This window comes from Betta splendens, chromosome 22 (genome assembly GCF_900634795.4).
Source record: "Betta splendens chromosome 22, fBetSpl5.4, whole genome shotgun sequence".
Taxonomy (NCBI): Eukaryota; Metazoa; Chordata; class Actinopteri; order Anabantiformes; family Osphronemidae; genus Betta; species Betta splendens.
This window is the reverse complement of record NC_040900.2, coordinates 14,389,493-14,406,700: the sequence shown is the minus strand read 5'-3', so window position 1 is coordinate 14,406,700 and position 17,208 is coordinate 14,389,493. Positions and strand designations below refer to the sequence as shown.

Below are 17,208 nucleotides of genomic sequence, written 5' to 3'. Positions count from 1 at the left end.
ACTGAAATGTAAGGACTTGCAGGGGAACCAGAATTAGAGAAACAAAACTCAAGACAGCACAGAGGCTTAACAGAAAATTAAGAAATGAATTCTCTCACTTCATCTGTCCCAGCAAAACAGAGTATCTATTCCAATGCAGTGGGTTTAAATTACATTTATAATCTTATTGCTCCTCCTTCCTCCTCCCTGAACAGACACATGGCTGATGGATTTTTCTATTCACCAAATGTTAAATATTTGGTGTGAGTGTCCCTTCTCCTGTACAGCATTGGTTAAGGAATGTGAAGGCCTCTCCAATGAGACCTACTGCAGAAAGGAAGATGTGCCTGTAATAAGTGAATGAAACTCTAAGATGAATGAATGGATAATACTTATAAAGAACGTTCCCAGGACATGCGCAAAGGACTAATAACCTCAGAGCTGTGAGCACAGGTGGCCATGTATAATTACCTGCAGTCTGTCTCATTTGCAGATATTCAGTGAATATAAGTAATCAGGACTGTTTTGCAGAATTAGCCTCCTTCTCTGGAGGACCAACAATGTTCAGTCCACGCACATATACTGTACACACATACTTTATAATGATTTTAAATATGTAGCCAACATCAGACGGCATGTGGAGTCATGATTAGCACTGTTGTCTCACAGTATCACACTATGCATATTCTCTCCACATCAATAAAGTATGTCATCACTTTAAAGTCAAACTGATTTGTGGCTGTTTATAAATGCTAAAAACAATGTCTTTGCTCAAATGCTTCTGCACCCAGCTGTAAATATCAGATGGGCATGTAGTGCGCATCTTGTTTGGAGGCACTGTTCAACACTGAGTATCCTCTAATTGTAAACTGGATACATTTTAATTGGCTACTGTACTTTAGTCAATGGGAGAACACTGCAGTGAATGTGATGTGGCATCAGTTTTTTTTTTTTTTGTTCTGTCCAGCAGTTAAGCAAGCAGCATATATTACGCTGAATGCCATATTGTGATGGACAGCTTTGCTTTAACAAGAAGAGTATATATAGAATATATATACTCTTCCTGATTTATGGTTTATTTAATGGTTTATTTTGCTAATCCAAAATGTGTGTGATGTTGCTGTGTTGGTGGACAGGTTAGGTTTCTGCTTTAGGGTGTGTATGCGGGAGGGTGGGGGGAGGGGGGGTAAGGGGTGCAACCAGCTGCTGAAACCAAGCAAATCTGTTAAGTAAACAATCGGAGCAAAAAAATAAATAAAAAAAAATAAATAAGAAGCATGGATGTACCTTAGGCTAACACATTCATAACTAAACAATTTTTGTACTGTGGTTTACCTTGGAGATTAATACTAATACCAATAATAGTGCTAAGGTATGTGCACATACTAATACAAACATATACATACAATATACATACATATGTGCATTATTATACATATCCCATACTACTTAATAAAAGTCATGACATACAACACCACAAATTCCATATTCACACATTATTCATATTGGTAGTGATAAGTATCAATAATACTTACAGTTGGATTTGGAAAGTGTCCCACTACAAGGTTAGTAAGGCTGTAGCTTAACATTATTCACCCAAAGGGTGAGGCAGACGTTGGTGCATGAACAATGCCACTTGTGGAAGCCAGGGTGATGTGAGGGGCTCCGCCACTACGCCCATCCAGCAAGCAGAGGAAGGAATCCCAGCAGCCAGGGAGCCCACACACCTTCAGTTCCAGGAGGGCAGGTGTTGCAACCCAAGCCGCCCACACAGAGCCCCCCAGGCAGAGCTGCAGCAGCCACAGAGACAGCACCCAAGGCCAGAGTGGGCCACCGGGGGTCAACGCTGTCCGCCCCATGAGAACCAGGGGCAAACACTCCCCCCGGCGGGAGGGTCGGCCTGAAAGAGTAGAGCCCGAGGACCCACGGTCCGTAGGGAGCCCGCCAGAAGATGCCCCCGCGCCCAGAGTGGGGCCCGCCCCCAGTCCACCACCCCCACACGGGCGGAGCGGGGCCTACCCCATCGGCCCGACCTCATCCCCTGGTGCTACAGCGGCCTGCAGCACAAGGCCAGCAATTGGTGGGGTCAGCAGAAAAGAGACCACCCAGGCAGACGATCATCGTACCCCGGGCGAAAAACCGGACCCCCCACACTTCAACCGCACCACACGCATACCAACTCACACAAACACAGACGCATACACCCACCCACATGTGCAACACACATCATCACATCAACACACACACACACCATAGACTCTCTCACAACAAACTAGTCAATCATACGTGAACCAATGCACTCTCAGATACATTCTCCCACCCACACCATTCGCTTGATCACATTCGTGGGGAGGGTAGGTCTCCGGCCTGCCGTCCATGTGGCCCCAGGCAGGGACCGCAGCTCCTCCCGAGCCCCGACCAACCCCCCCAACCCGGGGGAGGCAGAGGGCACTAGAAAAAGGTACCCCAGAACCCTGCAACCCAGCTTGGACATGAGTGTGTGGAACTAAAGTGCACTGAAGGTGGGTGACACCTCCAGGAGCACAACCGCTGGCTGACGGTGTGTCCCCCGGACAGTGCCCCCCCTCGCCCTAAATGTCTTTTTGCACTTAAAACTGGGTGGTGATCTCTCCATCAGGGCCAGTGGCCGAGGCCACAACTGGCCTCGGCCCCAGGCCCCAGTGAAAGAGCCCACCCCCGGCCCTAAATGTATGTGTATGTAGCTAAGTATGAGGAACTTTGGGAGATACCCAATTCTCCGGGGGGTCCAGCAGACAGAGCCATCAATGGGAAGTCTACTGGCCCCCCCGGAAGGAGCCCCCAGATTCCTGGACAAGTGTGTATGACTAATGCAATTAAAACTGCAGAGCATCCCACTTGGAAGGGACGGAACCACTTCCCAGTAGCCCCGGTCCCTCCATCAGCAGGACGCCCCTTGCAGACCTAAGTGGATGAATGCGGAGAAATGTAGTTGGGAAGCAGAGCACCAGGGTCCGCAGAGCCAGGTTCCCGACTGGCTCTGCTACCTATCCCACCACCCCCCACAACCCCCAGCCAGGAAGGGACAGCCGAGACCCAGGGACCGCAGTACTACTGCCCAGGCGCCACACGCAGCACAGCCAGAGCCATCCTCACCCTTCTTTCACACTTACCCATTCTCTCGCTCAAGTATGCCCATGCTCGCCCCGTGTAGTGTGACACTCAAACCCACACACATACTCTGCGGTTGTGCATTGAGGGCCAGCCTCCGCCCAGGGCCCAATGAAGGTTCTAGCCTGAGTAGTCCGCCAACCCCCCCTGCAACAGGCCCGAGCAGTTACCAGAGGGCGTCGGACCGCTAGGGCAGGCAGCGCCCCACCCGAGCAGGGGCAGCGCCCCAGGGGAGAGACACCCCTCCGGGCACAGGCAGGCACCCCCAGAGGGAGTCCCCCGGACGCAGGTTACCCAGGTCTCCACCCCCAGGTCCGCCCCCGCACACCGGCAGGGAGGCCCGCCTCCGGCTCCCCGGAGACAGGCACACGCCAACCCTCAAAATGGTCCCACCCCGGCACAGGGCCGCCGGTCCCAGCAGCCACCACACCCCCGCCGTAGGGGACCCATGCGGCCAGCCCAGAGTCCACCAACCCGTTGTCCCGGTTCCTTAGGCAGGCAGGCACCACCAACCACTAGTCACCCCCCCACCACTGTGCCAGACATGACGCAGCACCCGAGCCCCACGCATCCTTACCTGGAAATGGAATCAATCAGAGTATAGTTTTGGTCATTGATTTGATGAAGCAGACAATGTGGCTAAGGTGGTATAATCTAACAAGCTGTTCAGGTATTGAGTAATGCTTAATTTTTTTTTAGTTTTCCAGTTCATGAGGATGATTTTCTTTGCGACACAGAGGGCAGAAAGAAGTGTGTGTGATGAGTTTGTCTCTAGATCAAGCCCACTTAGATCTCCTAGAAGACAAAGTGCAGGGGCTGCTGGGATTGGACAGCTTAACTGGGTTGACAGGTGTTCACATACTCTTTGCCAAAATTGCTGCACAGGTGAGCATGACCAGAATGCATGTAGGAATCTATCTGCTGTGTTATCTGTACAGTGAGGGCAAATATTTGAGTTTGTGAGACCCATTTGGAACATCCTTTGTCCTGTATAGTGAGTTCTATGAAGAATTTTGTATTGTGGCATCAGTTTTTCAAATATAGCTGAGGCATATTCTTTTATCCACAGATTTCCCGAGAGCAGGTGTGCTCAGAAGCCTCTTCAAGACAAAGATATTTGTAAAAGGGAAGGGAATATAGAAGGAATATATGGTTTGTGTTAAACATTACCCAAATAAATTGAGTTTCTTAAAGCTTAATCAGATTTGACAGTCAGACTGATGATAGACTAGCTGATGAGATTGCGCTTTATTGCAGCCAACTGCACCATCGTTCTCCTCTGGATGAGCTTTGATCAGGAAATGATGGTGAAAATAGTTCAAACTCATACAGTAGCTGTTTATGAGCTTGTCCCAGAACTGTCACTGTTGTGGGTGAACAGCAGCTGAGCCCCAGGGACACAGGTTGGAGAGCATCAGCAGCCTCACAGTCTCGTGCTGTTCACCTACATTAACTGGTGTGTTCAGTAGGGATGAAGCTCTAATCAGGTGCTATTTCTGGTGCTTTTGCCATTATTGCTGGGAATGGTTTGTCGGGGTGTTAGACATTCAATCTACTTAGGCAGAAATACTGTACTGCATGAAAGCAAATGTTTTTTGCTTTGCTTGTTTCTTAAGAAAAACAGAAGAAAAAATCCACTGTCTGAGGTTTCAACGGTGTACTTTACAGCCTCCTTTCATTCCTAGGACACCAGATTATGCTGCTTGCTTCAGTCCTTTGCTCCTTCACAATCATGCTAAAGGCGCCCTTTTGCACCGTTATGACTCAGGGGAATCTCAGTTGACTACAGCATTAACCTGGGTGCATCAGTGACGTGCTAGAGCAGTGATGTGCTGTATTAAGGCCAGACTCCACATACACTGTACGGAGGAGGATGGTGTGATGTGAGACGGGTCAACAACACAGAAAGGAACAAGAGACACAACAGTGATCGACGGAAATTAATCAAATTGTGCCAGTTGACTTATTAAGTTTTCGCCTACAGTATTGATGTGCAAGCTTTTGAAATGTATTCATATTTCTTTTACTAAGACTTGGTTTTTGACTTCTAACTTGTATTTGAGATTAAGACAATTACTCCACTTTTACATAATCTGTGTCCTGTTGTAGTGTCACCTTTACACTGGTAGGTTCTTCTCATTATTGTCTGATGAGTCTGTGTACATTGAACAGACACATTAGCAGGAAACACTGGCTTATTATTAAATTTAAATTTAATAATATCTAGTATTAAATTCCCAAAGGTGTTACTGCACATTACTTCAAGAGGAAAATATCAGCATTGTAGCTTTGTGGTTAGAATGTATTTTGTAAGGGTGAATTACTGTATAATGGATGAGCTCACAGCTACTGTAACAAGCTTTACAGCCTGGAACAAGTATTGATTTATCTCAGTTTTCATTCTTATCTGTATTTAGACTCGTGAACCTCAGCAAATTGAAGTGAGTCCCTCCCACTTCCTGTTTATTCCCCTCTGTCACTCATCACCAGTTCGATCAGCTGACCCCGCTGACCTCTACCTTCCCCTCCGTGTCTCGCTCATATTGTATACTCTACCTCATCCAAACACAAACTGCCACAGTGGCACAGTGGCACACTGTTGACACCATGTTCCACCCAAGAGAGCAATCATGTCTGGATGTGTTTTTTCAATCTAGTTAAACGTCTTGTTTATGGATGTATTTCTGTGAAAAAACATAAAGATTTTAGTTTTGTTTAAACATTGGAGACCTAAATTTAGGAAAAGGATTTTCATTTAGTGATGTTTGTTTCTAGATGTTTTTAATTTATGCCTTGCTTATTGAAGCATCTCTCACTCTGAACCCAGGCCTTTCACTCTGTTGTACTCTCTGGGTCCAGCAACACTTATTCAGGCATTTATAGTTTCTGACATCCTGATTATCTTGTGACTCATTTGCCACCAGTGATTGTGGAGCTTTTCATTTTTTGACATTTGTTAAGACTAGTTAACAAATACTACTTGACTTATAACAAGTTTCACCAGATGGTTCGTCAGGTATGCAGGAGTCGCGGTTCTGGAGTAACCAGAACCCAGAGATCTATTTTCACATTTTCAACATCTATAATATCCACAACACAAGCAACAACTGCACTGGCCTGATCGAATATCAAACCTGCAAGTAGCAATTATCTTCAAACCCTTAATTTTGTTATCTCATCAGCCATCGCCAGACAATTTTGCAGGCTGCCAAAATGCAAGCATTTCAAACTTTAGAGAGCAGCCAAGTCATTTTATGGTGATGTTCCTAAAATGTCCTGGTGGCCCTATAATTAGGTCCAGTGGTTAATCTTCTTGTAGAAAAAGCCTGTGTGGGTTGTCATGAAGAAGAGATTCCATTTCCCAATTCAGAAGTGGTCTTCGTGGGGTAAATGAATTCATGAATCATACCATCATGAATCATATTTGCAGTTTAGCTGCAGTGATCAAATGCACATATTAACAAGACTAGAGCATTTATCATTAACTGGCAGTTCAGATCAGGTGACAGCATCACCAACCATCGAGATGCATATCACTGAGTCACTTGGGTTGGCTCATAATTACACCTGAGCTATCGTCCTATCAAAGACTCAAACTGAATGTGAAATCAGACCTCAAAGATCTATGTATTAATCCCATTCAAGAATGTCAGAGATTTGAAAGGGGGGAAAAGCAGCTCTTTGTGTACAGCCACAAAGAGCTGGCAGCTACCTTCGAAAAAGTGAGCTTTTATTAAAAAGTATTGATTTGAGAATAGAAGGGCAGACAACTATTTTATGTGAGTCGTGAAGGGAAAAACAACTCAGCCATGTTCTTCAAGCTCCGCTTTATGACCGGTAGTTTCTGTCTCATCCTGTCGCAGAGCACAAGGCCCTGTGTGCTAGTCTGGCTCTGCTGACAGCCGTTTTGATATAGACACGCTTGTAACTGTGGAGACACCTTAATGGAAAATTGTAGATTCATCTTTCATCCTTGTTTTCCCATCTTTGGTAAAGTAAAAACACAACCGTGAGTAATCATTGTATTGCACACGGGTGTGTAGTGTGGGAGTGATTGCTGACACTGCATCCTGCAGAGTACACTGCCTCCTAATCAGAAATTATAACCAAGCAGGAATGGTTGCTCTACAATATGTAGGGAGCTGAGAGGCTCAGAGCTGCCGTGACTCAGGGCTTCTACATGATGTGTTAAATACTCAGTACAGTGGGATGGGCTAGAAATGAGATATGGCATCCTCATCCAGGGACGAGCGGCCCATTTGTGTTTGAATGTAACATAGATTGAACAATTATGAGCCAATTGACATCTGCAAAGCTCAGATTTCTTTTTTTTAACCTCAGCTTTTATTCAGCTGAGGTTAAAGTGATGTAAGTTAGCATGTGCCCATCTGTCCAACACTTTTTTACAGAGCAATGTGTCAAAAATGTAGTTCTATACTCTATAATATTGCAGAATATGAGTAAAGTAATAGTTGGAAGAAAAGCACTGATTTGGATTAAAACCCTCTGCCACAAAGTGATGGTGTCATGGATCAGAGCAGTGAAGGACTCAAATGCACAGCACAACAGGCAGACATGGTTTGTGGAAGTTTAATGCAGGCAACGGTACAGACAGGAGACAGGTGAAGGCAGTCACATTCCAGGCAAGGTTCAGTTAACAAAGCAGAGTCCAAAAACAGTACCGACAGGGAGCAGGCAAGGCAGGGTCAAAAACACGATCTGAACTGGTACAAAGCAGGTCTTACTTAATATGAATGCTGGAATGTAAAGGTAGTGACACAAGCTAAAAATCTGGCAAGGAGCAATCAGAGAAACGATGCTTAAATGCTCAGACGAATTACAGTAGTAACTGGGTGCAGGTGGAATGAAACACGTTCAAGCTAGACGGAAACTAACAGGCAGGAACTAGATCCGTGTAACAAAGTAAAACAGGAAATGATGACACATGACAAGATAAGTAAAACCAGAACTAAGGTTGACAGGAACCAGGAAGTGCCAAAATAAAACAGGAAATGGAGAAAGATGAAAATAAAAATAATGATAATATGCAAAGACACAGAACCATGACAGATGGTTCACTTTTCCTTCAGTCTGGTGTCTGACAGTGTCCAATAACATGTTGTCGCTGCCACAAACAGCCTCTTCCAGGAGGCGCCTGCAGACTTGTGTGAATGTTTCACCAGCAGAAGTGAGAAAGAGTTTTTAGTGTTTAGTAACTGCAGCACAATTTTGTTTGAGTTGTGTATGGAAAACTACTGTACATGTGCATAGATGATGCAACAAGTCTTTTATTATAGCAGCAGTATGTGAAAATACATTGTGGGGGAAATGTCAGTGGAGTGGCATCGTGGGGGGTTGTATTGCTCTAACTATTGTAATGAGGACAACGTGCCTTTCTAGAATTTGCCTCTCAGACTCTTAGTTGGATTAATTGAAGTGTGTTAGAATTATGTTTTCCCAACAAATTAGCTGACTGACATCATTACAGTACCTGGGCCAAGGATGCTCAGCAATTACCTGCAGCAAAAGACGGGTTCTAGAGTCGTCAGCTCAATTAATTTAATTGATATTCCTCTGGTTTAATTAGCATCTAATATGTGTTTTGATCGTTGTAGAGAAAATGAAATGCAAATACATTTTCAGAAGTTAAAAATATTCTTTTTTTACAATGTGAGCAATGCTGACAAAGCTTTTCACTGTATGTTTTATTGATCAAAGCTGTGTTTGACAGACAGATGTGTTTTTTTTTTACATCTCATTAACACATGACATAAACTGCACTGCCACAGAACAAAAGCCCACATCATCCAAATGTGGAGCAACTTCTGCATTTGGCTCAGCAGAGGAGCTCGCTCCACACCGCTTCTAAATATAGAGGCAGTGCCGTTTCTTTATTCATGTCTCTCTGGGGTGTTTCTGGTGTTTTTGCACATCGGCATGTTGTTGTCAGGAGCTGCTTCGCAAAATGCAGCGTGTTCTCAATCAAACACTGTTTCATCAAAACAAAACAGGAGCGGTTGGGTCATATTTCACTGGCTGTTGGCTCTGTGGATGTTTAATCACATTTGTTCTGAAGAAGTTAACAAGATGTGACACAGACAGGACAGTGTGGGATTTTTTTTAGGAAACCTTAATATAATGAAAGATGCAATTTGAACTGTAATGGACTGATTTAACTTTGACTGACAGTTAGATTAAATCATGTGGCACATGTCTATTACAGTAAGGCTCTTGATTAAGTTCTGGGTTTTCATACATTTGTCTTTTCCTAAGTTGTGCTATTTTGTCCATTGATTTTTTTTTACTGTATATTTCTTCACTTTATCTACACTTTTTATTTGTAGATCAGAGAAGAGTGTTGTGTGTTTTCCCAGATAGTTTTTCGGCTCCTGGATCTGGGAGCAGTTTTATATTTTTTTTCTGCCTTAGGCCATCAGTTTAGATGGCAGGGGTCTATGAACTGTTATTTTCAGGTCTTTCCACATTTGTCCCATTAGAAGTCTGATCTTTGGTTGGTGAACAGTCAAGTACTTGAAGCCTCTCTCAGCTTGTCCTGGCTGAAGGGTCACGATGAACAATGAGATACTGCAAAAGTCCTCTGGTCTCTGCTGTTGGGGACTGCTTCCATAATAGTATAACCATTATTATACCATTGTGGAATCTCGTTTATATTTGGCATTTTCAGCTGCTCTTGTTTCTTGGTTCTTTCCTGTCTTACTGTTAGCTTTAAAAGAAGCTTGTTTTATTGTTGTAATTGTCAGAAATCTGACTCATTTCTCACACAACATTGTGAAATTGTATCTTCTTGCAAAAGCAGAAACTAATAAGGTTCAGCCACAATTATTATTGTAAGCCAATAAGGAACAATCACATCTTTACAACAACGTACGTTTACACAGCTGTAATGTTTAGTGAGTAATAATAAGATGAATACAATTAATAAAATCCACATTACATCACTGTAATCCTGTCTTCACCTGAGTATTAAGCACAATTTTTAGCAAAACTTAAGCTTTATAACTTAAAGTCTGCAAAGGAAACCAGCCTTTCAGGATCTGCTGAGTCAGAGGACGGGAGCCTGAGTGTTTGTACAGAGCAGCTCAGATTATGTCTTACTGCAGTAATGATAAACTTTTGTTCCTTACACAGTGACATTGGAAGCTTTATAGCATTTCATACTGTAAGTTGACTAATAAGAGAAGGTCACACTTCAGTGGGTCCCTGGAGGCAGAGTCAGGTCACAGCAGCATCCTCAATGAATCTTAAAATAGTGACAAACTACGTAGTGAGCAAAATAAAAATACATAAATATAATTCTTTGTCACACATGGCTCTGTGTGAACCAGAATTGTGATGTACAGTACTGCAATCAAAGGCACAGCCATTATAACAACAGCTGCAACCTTTAGTTCACATACCTGCTGCTCTGTACTGTGGAAACAGAACCGTTCACTGTGTGTCAGAGCAGAGCTTCAGGGAAGCAACGCTTTCTTTTGCGTCTGGACACTCTACAGCTTGTTGTGCAACATTTATAAAATCATGTATGAGTGCAGCCCCTGTGCTTTGTTTGACACGGGCAGTGAGGTCCACAAGTTACAGAATCTGGCATCTGAACACCACCTGTCTGGGCGATGTGTGGCATTAACTGTTCCCAAACACAGCCTGTGAGCAAACTGTCATTATCTCTGTGTGATTCAGTGTTTGGTTTGTTTTTTTTATATGGGGATTTCCCTATCTGGGGGCGGCACGGTGGTGCAGTGGGTAGCACTGTCGTCTCACAGCGAGAAGATCTTGGGTTTGATTCCATGTGGAGTTTGTATGTTCTCCCCGTGTTCGTCTGGGAACCCTCTGGATTCTCCGACTTCCTCCCACAGTCCAGAAAAATGCATTAGGTTGATTGGTCACTCTACATGCCCATAAGTATGTGAATGGTTGTTTGTGAATGTGTTGCCCTGTGATGGACTGGAGACCTGTCAAGGGTGTACCAATGTAATCATAGATTAATTTGCCTGTCCAGTCATGTTTAGGACATAAGACTTTAAGTGTGAATTCTTTTGTTTTAGTTTCAACAATCCATTCAATAACATGTGTTCTATCAGTACGGGCGGCACAGTGGTGCAGTGGGTGCTGTAGCAATGTCACCTCACAGCAAGAAGGACCTGGGTTGAGTTTGGATGTTCTCCCCATGTTCGCATGGGTTCTCTCCGGCTTCCTTCCACGGTCCAAAAAACATGCATTTGCCCTACGATGACTGCCTCTCGCCCATAGCCAGCTGGGATAGGCTCCAGCCCCCCTGCGACGGGAAGCGGTAGAAGACCGATGGATGGATGTTCTGTCAGCATGATCCATGACAGGAGAGCAACATTTCCAAATCTAAAACGTGTGTTTCTTTAAACTAACCTATTTTATTTTAAATTAAATATTTTAAAATATTTAGACAAACCTTTAAACAAACTTGTTTAAATCACATGAATTTGAATTTCAATTTAATATAATATTTTTAATTGCAAACCCACAATTGTACATACATCACAGGAAGGTTAAACTTCTTAAGGGTATTTTTTTCATCTCAAATATTACAATATTATTTGTCTAAAATGGATATATTTTTCTACAGAAAAAATAAAAAAGAACATTTCACTTTCCATTTATGGGGTTTCAATAAGTGTTGAATGCTTTTCATTGTAACAAATGCAGTGATGTCAAGGTGTCATTACTGCATCCCCATACTGTAGGTCAAGTCCAGATTTCGTATTGAGGATAATTGAGGTTAAATTAAAAATGTAATAAAATATAGACTTGGAGAATTATTTTTGTCAAAAGTACTTTGCATATCATTCATGATAAGCTTATGCATAGTGAGGCAGAGTGGCCTGCTGTCTGAGGCTGAACTACTGTAGGCACCAGTGTCATCACTCACCTTTTACTCCATGAAATGTTTTTTTTAAATAAGCTTCATATCAAATTAAAATGCCTTAATGCCATTTAAGACAATAAGTTCTTCTTGAGGAAGTTTGCATAGTACTGTATGTTGTGGCATTTGCCATTTCAATTGTTTATTTGCTAGAAGAAAACCAAGGAAAACAAACTGTTTGCCATGAGTAGAGGTTATGAGAAAGAGGGTTTGCCCTGCGCTGTGCTGTATGAGCTGACCTTTTAAAATGTCAGCCTTTGTTGTCAAGGACTGACCACTGCAGCACCACCTACGTACCTGAATTGTCCTTGTGCCGAGGCAGATGTACTTGAAGGTTTATTGAGAACTTCCCGGGTAATAGTCGACCACAAGAGCAGGAATCCTGCTGTTGAAAAGGTCTGCACACATTTGGAGGAGAAATTGCGTAAAACTAATCCAGTGTCAGTTGACTTAGAGGCAGCAGTTTTGTGTAGCTGTAAAGCATGATGGGCGATACAGTGATGCCATATTAGGGTCTGAACTCTGTTTTAGTGTAATCCAGTCTAGCATTTCCATTACAAGCTGGCGAACTAACATGAGCTTCAGGCTTTCTGTGTTATACAAGACATTGGAATTTTAAATGAAATGTTTTACAGTAAATATTCTTTATATATATCTTTTATGCAAATAAGTCTATAAACACTGCTCAGATGTATCACATGTTAAACGTTGCGTTGAACATTTTGGAACATTTTGTGTAGACGACAGCAGTTACATCTTTTGTCTTCCTGGTAGAACCTCTAAGCGCGGGTCTCGTCTGTGAACTGCCAACTTCAGGTCTCTCCACTGATGCGGATTTCTGTGTTTTAACTTAAGAACAGTGGGATTCGCTTCCTGAAGCTGCTGCGAGCGTGTTAGCACCCATCGTTCTGGTGAAGGACAAACTCCTGATCCACTCTGAGGCCTCGTGCACGGATTTCAACTCAACTTGTCTCGGCCATTTGATGACACCTGGACAACACCATGCTGCTGACATCAGGCTTCGGCCTGCAATGTGTACAGGATACACTATGATTTCCCCATATACAGTATCAAGATTTGGTACAAGTACTGTAGGTAACTCAAGAACCAAACCTAGAGCCAATACGATTCACCAACCACCACTAGCCTCAGAATGACGGAACATTTACTGTATGTGTCTACAGTATCAATGAAAATGTTGATGTTAGGAAAAAACAACCATGTTAGGTGGGTGAGACAATGTCTCAGACTATTATCAGTTCCTCTGATTACATGTTCTAGTTTTCTACTTTCTTTTGTTTAACCTCTTAAGCCTCTCTGACTTTACCAGCCCTCGTGTTTGCACCTCTGGCCTAAATCACTTAAAAACTTTCACAAATATTCTCTATGCATAAGACCAGCACTTTGATGCCCCCTCACACCGTATGTGTTTGTGTGAAGCGGTGTGAGGTGACTGTAGGGAGCGGTGCCCCTTTGAAGGCGCCGTTCATTAGCATTCAGAGGGACCGCTCCAGTCCAACCGCCGAGTGCTTGGATCAGAACTCCACCAGAAGCGGGACTGAAGGGACATGCACCGCATTCTCTTCGATCTTCTGTCTTGCAGACACCTAATTTACGATCACCCTAGATAGATAATGTCACGGTGTGCTGAGTAACCTGTCATGTTGTTATGACAGTTGTGTTTGCACAGAGAGATTGGATATGATTTGGAAGGACGGTACACCTGCTCTTTGATGATGTATGTAGATGGGAAGAAAAGAAAAAAGAAACTTGTGAAAGACGGGACAAAGTCGATGTAAACTCTCAGGACTTATAGATTTGACTCATCGATAATTAAGAGCCTCGTGTCCTATTCTGTGAACTTCCTTTGTGTCAAAGTTTAGGGCAAACTCCAAGGATTTTACAAGTCAAACCCATTTTAGCATTCACGGATTGAGCTGCTGAACTAAGCTTTGCTCGGTGTGTGGAATTTACCCGGTTTCATGACCCCTGCATTTTGGATCGGAGACATTTTGAGCGTTCGTTTGCATTGCAACCAGTGTTGGCGAGATAACAAGAATTCAAATAGGGAAAGGTGGAAGCTTGCCCAACATTCAGCTAAAAGTCCAATTAGACGGTGTGGGATGATCTCTATCAACAGCAGGGCTCTAAAATTAAATGGCAAAAAGCATGCAATCCAAAGGCGCCATAATTTACTTTTAGTATCATGTTTAGTCTGAAAAACCTAAACAGAGTAAATCTTATTTTTTTTAATTAACAAATCACACAGCATCAACATTTCAGTCCTGTGCAGTGATTAGCACAAAATGAGCCATGTTGTATCAAATGTGTGTTGATTAAAAGTTCCCTGTTGATCATGAGATATTCCATTCTGACGTTAGCATAGTTAATTTACTATGTGTGGCCTTCTATGTTGTGTTGCTTGAGGAAGCGGTGAAATACAACTTTCTAAAAACAGACCTAATCTTCGTGAAAGCAAGGGTTTGCATGTTTAGGATCCAGTCTTTGTTGCTACGTGGCTTATTTTGCCTTCTGTCTTCATTAATGTGCCATATGTGAACATGTGTTTGACTTGCAATATTTTCCTGGCATGTACTGTGTGTAAGTGTTATTCACAGCATCTTTGAATCCTGATGTGTCTGTGCTCCGTTCTTGTGACTAGATCTTTAATAGGATCCTGACAGAAGCGACGTTGTCTGTGCATCCGTGGTTCTAATGAACCTACAGTAAATAAAAGGAGTCAAGCTTACACACAGATTCACTCCAGCTCCTGGTGTTTAATGATAGACAGTCGTCCTGATTGGCTTTGACTGAGCTTGTTTCTCTTAGCCTCTCGCGCATTATCAGTTATTTGGCAGCCAACTATTTCACAGATCATTTAATAATATTCAGACAAACCCATCAATATGGTTTTGTTTGATTTTATGCCACGAAAACGCATTTATATTTTTGACATTTTTCATTCTCCTTTATTTTGTCTACTTTTCTATTTTATTTCCCCAGTCAAACACAGTTAATCATCTATTCTCTTAGCAGAACTGTAAAACAATGGGAAATTATTAACATATTAGTATAGAAATGAACTGTAGACATTTTAAAAACATGGTGTTCTCAGTGGGAAAATAAAATGGAAAGGCTGTTCTTGTTTTATCAGTTCATGCAACTGGATACTCGAAACAAAAACAGAATTCTTCCAGCTTTAGTTGTGAACTGTCAACTTCTACTGCTATTTTATAGCTTCACAAATGAGATTTTAACTTGGTTTAATTAAAATATAATGTGCAATTAGTCTCACCTTGAGAATTGTGGGTGCACTCAGCAATGAAAGCATCCACTGAATACAGGCCTATCAATTACAAACATGCGCGCTCTGTGTCACTCTGCATTTACAGATTGAACTGCTGAGATGAAAAATGAAGCAGGAGCAGGTTTCACGCGGCGCCATGTTTCACCGCATTACATCAACCATAATCTAGAGTGACAAATGCTGCTGACCTACGTGACATGTGTGACAACAGCAGTGTCTTAGTCGCACACCGTGAAATTGTAACTCCATGAATTCGGGTGGAACTTTTTAAAGCTTTCCTGCCTGTTTGCGCTCAAACAATGTTAAACACAGCACACGGCTGTATGGGCGCTCAGGCAGAGGTGGAGGGCGCTCCTCGCAGGCGCCGCAGTCTCATTAAAGTGCATTGTGCTGTCGGAATCAAAGCAGAGGTGTATTTGGCAACAGATAACCGCCCCAGACATGGAAGTCAGGAAATCTCCGTGGCTTAGCAACACCCCACACTGCAGAAGGAGCTTGTCAATGGGATTTGCGGAGGATATTCCACAGCTTGTCACTGAAACACAAGAAGAAAAATAAAGTGTTAAGAAAAAGTAAACATTTTACTGAACCATACAGTACATCTTATTTGAAATCCTTCTAGCGGTTGAATCAAACATTTCTATGAGAAGTAAGCATTTTCAGCTAGAGAAGCACTGCAAAAACCAAGAAAATAGACAGGACTTAGTCCAGTGAAACATGATAAGAATTTTGTTACTGCCACATGTGTTTCTGCATAGTTTGACTGTTTATGTTCACCAGTGTTTTGCCACAGATGCATATATTATTGAGTCATGAAGGCCATTGTAACTTACCTTTCTTTCAATATACATGACAAATATAATAAGAATAGAGTAAGAAGACTGGAGGAGCATTGTGTTTTTGAACAGAATGCAGCTGGGAACAAACTGTCCCCGTCCCGCCTATTGTAATATGACATGAAATCACAAAGACAACTTGTGCTGTTTGAGGGAACATGTTGATGTCATGTAACATCAGACTGAATAATAAAGTCAGAGATTGAAGTTGGGTCAATTTATCTTATCACACACATACGCACGCACGCACACACACAGACACACACACTGTTCACTGCAAGTACTTCTACTAAAGACAATATTGGAATGTCAGTGAGAGTAGTCATTTGTTTCTCTTAGTCCTAAGTAAAGACGCTTTGATAATGTTGCACATGGCAGGTATTGGTGGTTTTTATTAGAGAGAGGGCAATTTCCAGAGGTCGAGCGATCTGCAAGTCTTATATCATTACGCTAGATCAGCGTGACCCAGACTTCATTACTCAATGCGGTGGGCAACTTGTCTGTTGCCCACCGCCGTAAGCCTGCAGCCCATTTTCTTCCAGCACTTTGTCTCGTTTAGCGTTCTGCCCCGATGGTCTGATTTAGCAAAAAAAGACGTCTGGCAGATGCAAAACTTGAGACAAGCCTTGTTTTAACAGAAGAGAGCGTATTGTTCAGTAAAGAAACCGCTAATTGCAATGCGACTTGAAAATTGCCTTTGTTTATTCACCCCAGTTGCTCCTGCCTGGAGCGAGAAGATACAGTTTTGTTGTGTTTTTGTTTTGTTTTTTTTTTTAACCAAGAAACCTTGTAGTGGCTACCGCTCTCTGACTCCTTTGCTTTTATCTTCTCCCATTAGGATGAGAGGCAGCCGTGAGTTGTGGGAGGACGTGTACTCTGACATGGTCACAGAATTTTAATGAGCAGATGTATTAATTCTGTATTATAGGAACCAGCTATTTCCTCCTTTCATAAGAAACCGATTTAGTCAAAGGACTTCTTTGAAACGTTGTCTGAAAAGATCATGGATTAGATCAGACACT

General features: G+C 42.8%; 1 protein-coding gene across 4 annotated transcripts in view; it reads left to right on the top strand.

Annotated features, from left to right (window-relative positions):
• LOC114848115 (leucine-rich repeat and fibronectin type-III domain-containing protein 2) overlaps positions 1-17,208 on the top strand; it is an 89,810-nt gene that overhangs the window by 30,340 nt on the left and 42,262 nt on the right. The window lies entirely within an intron of this gene.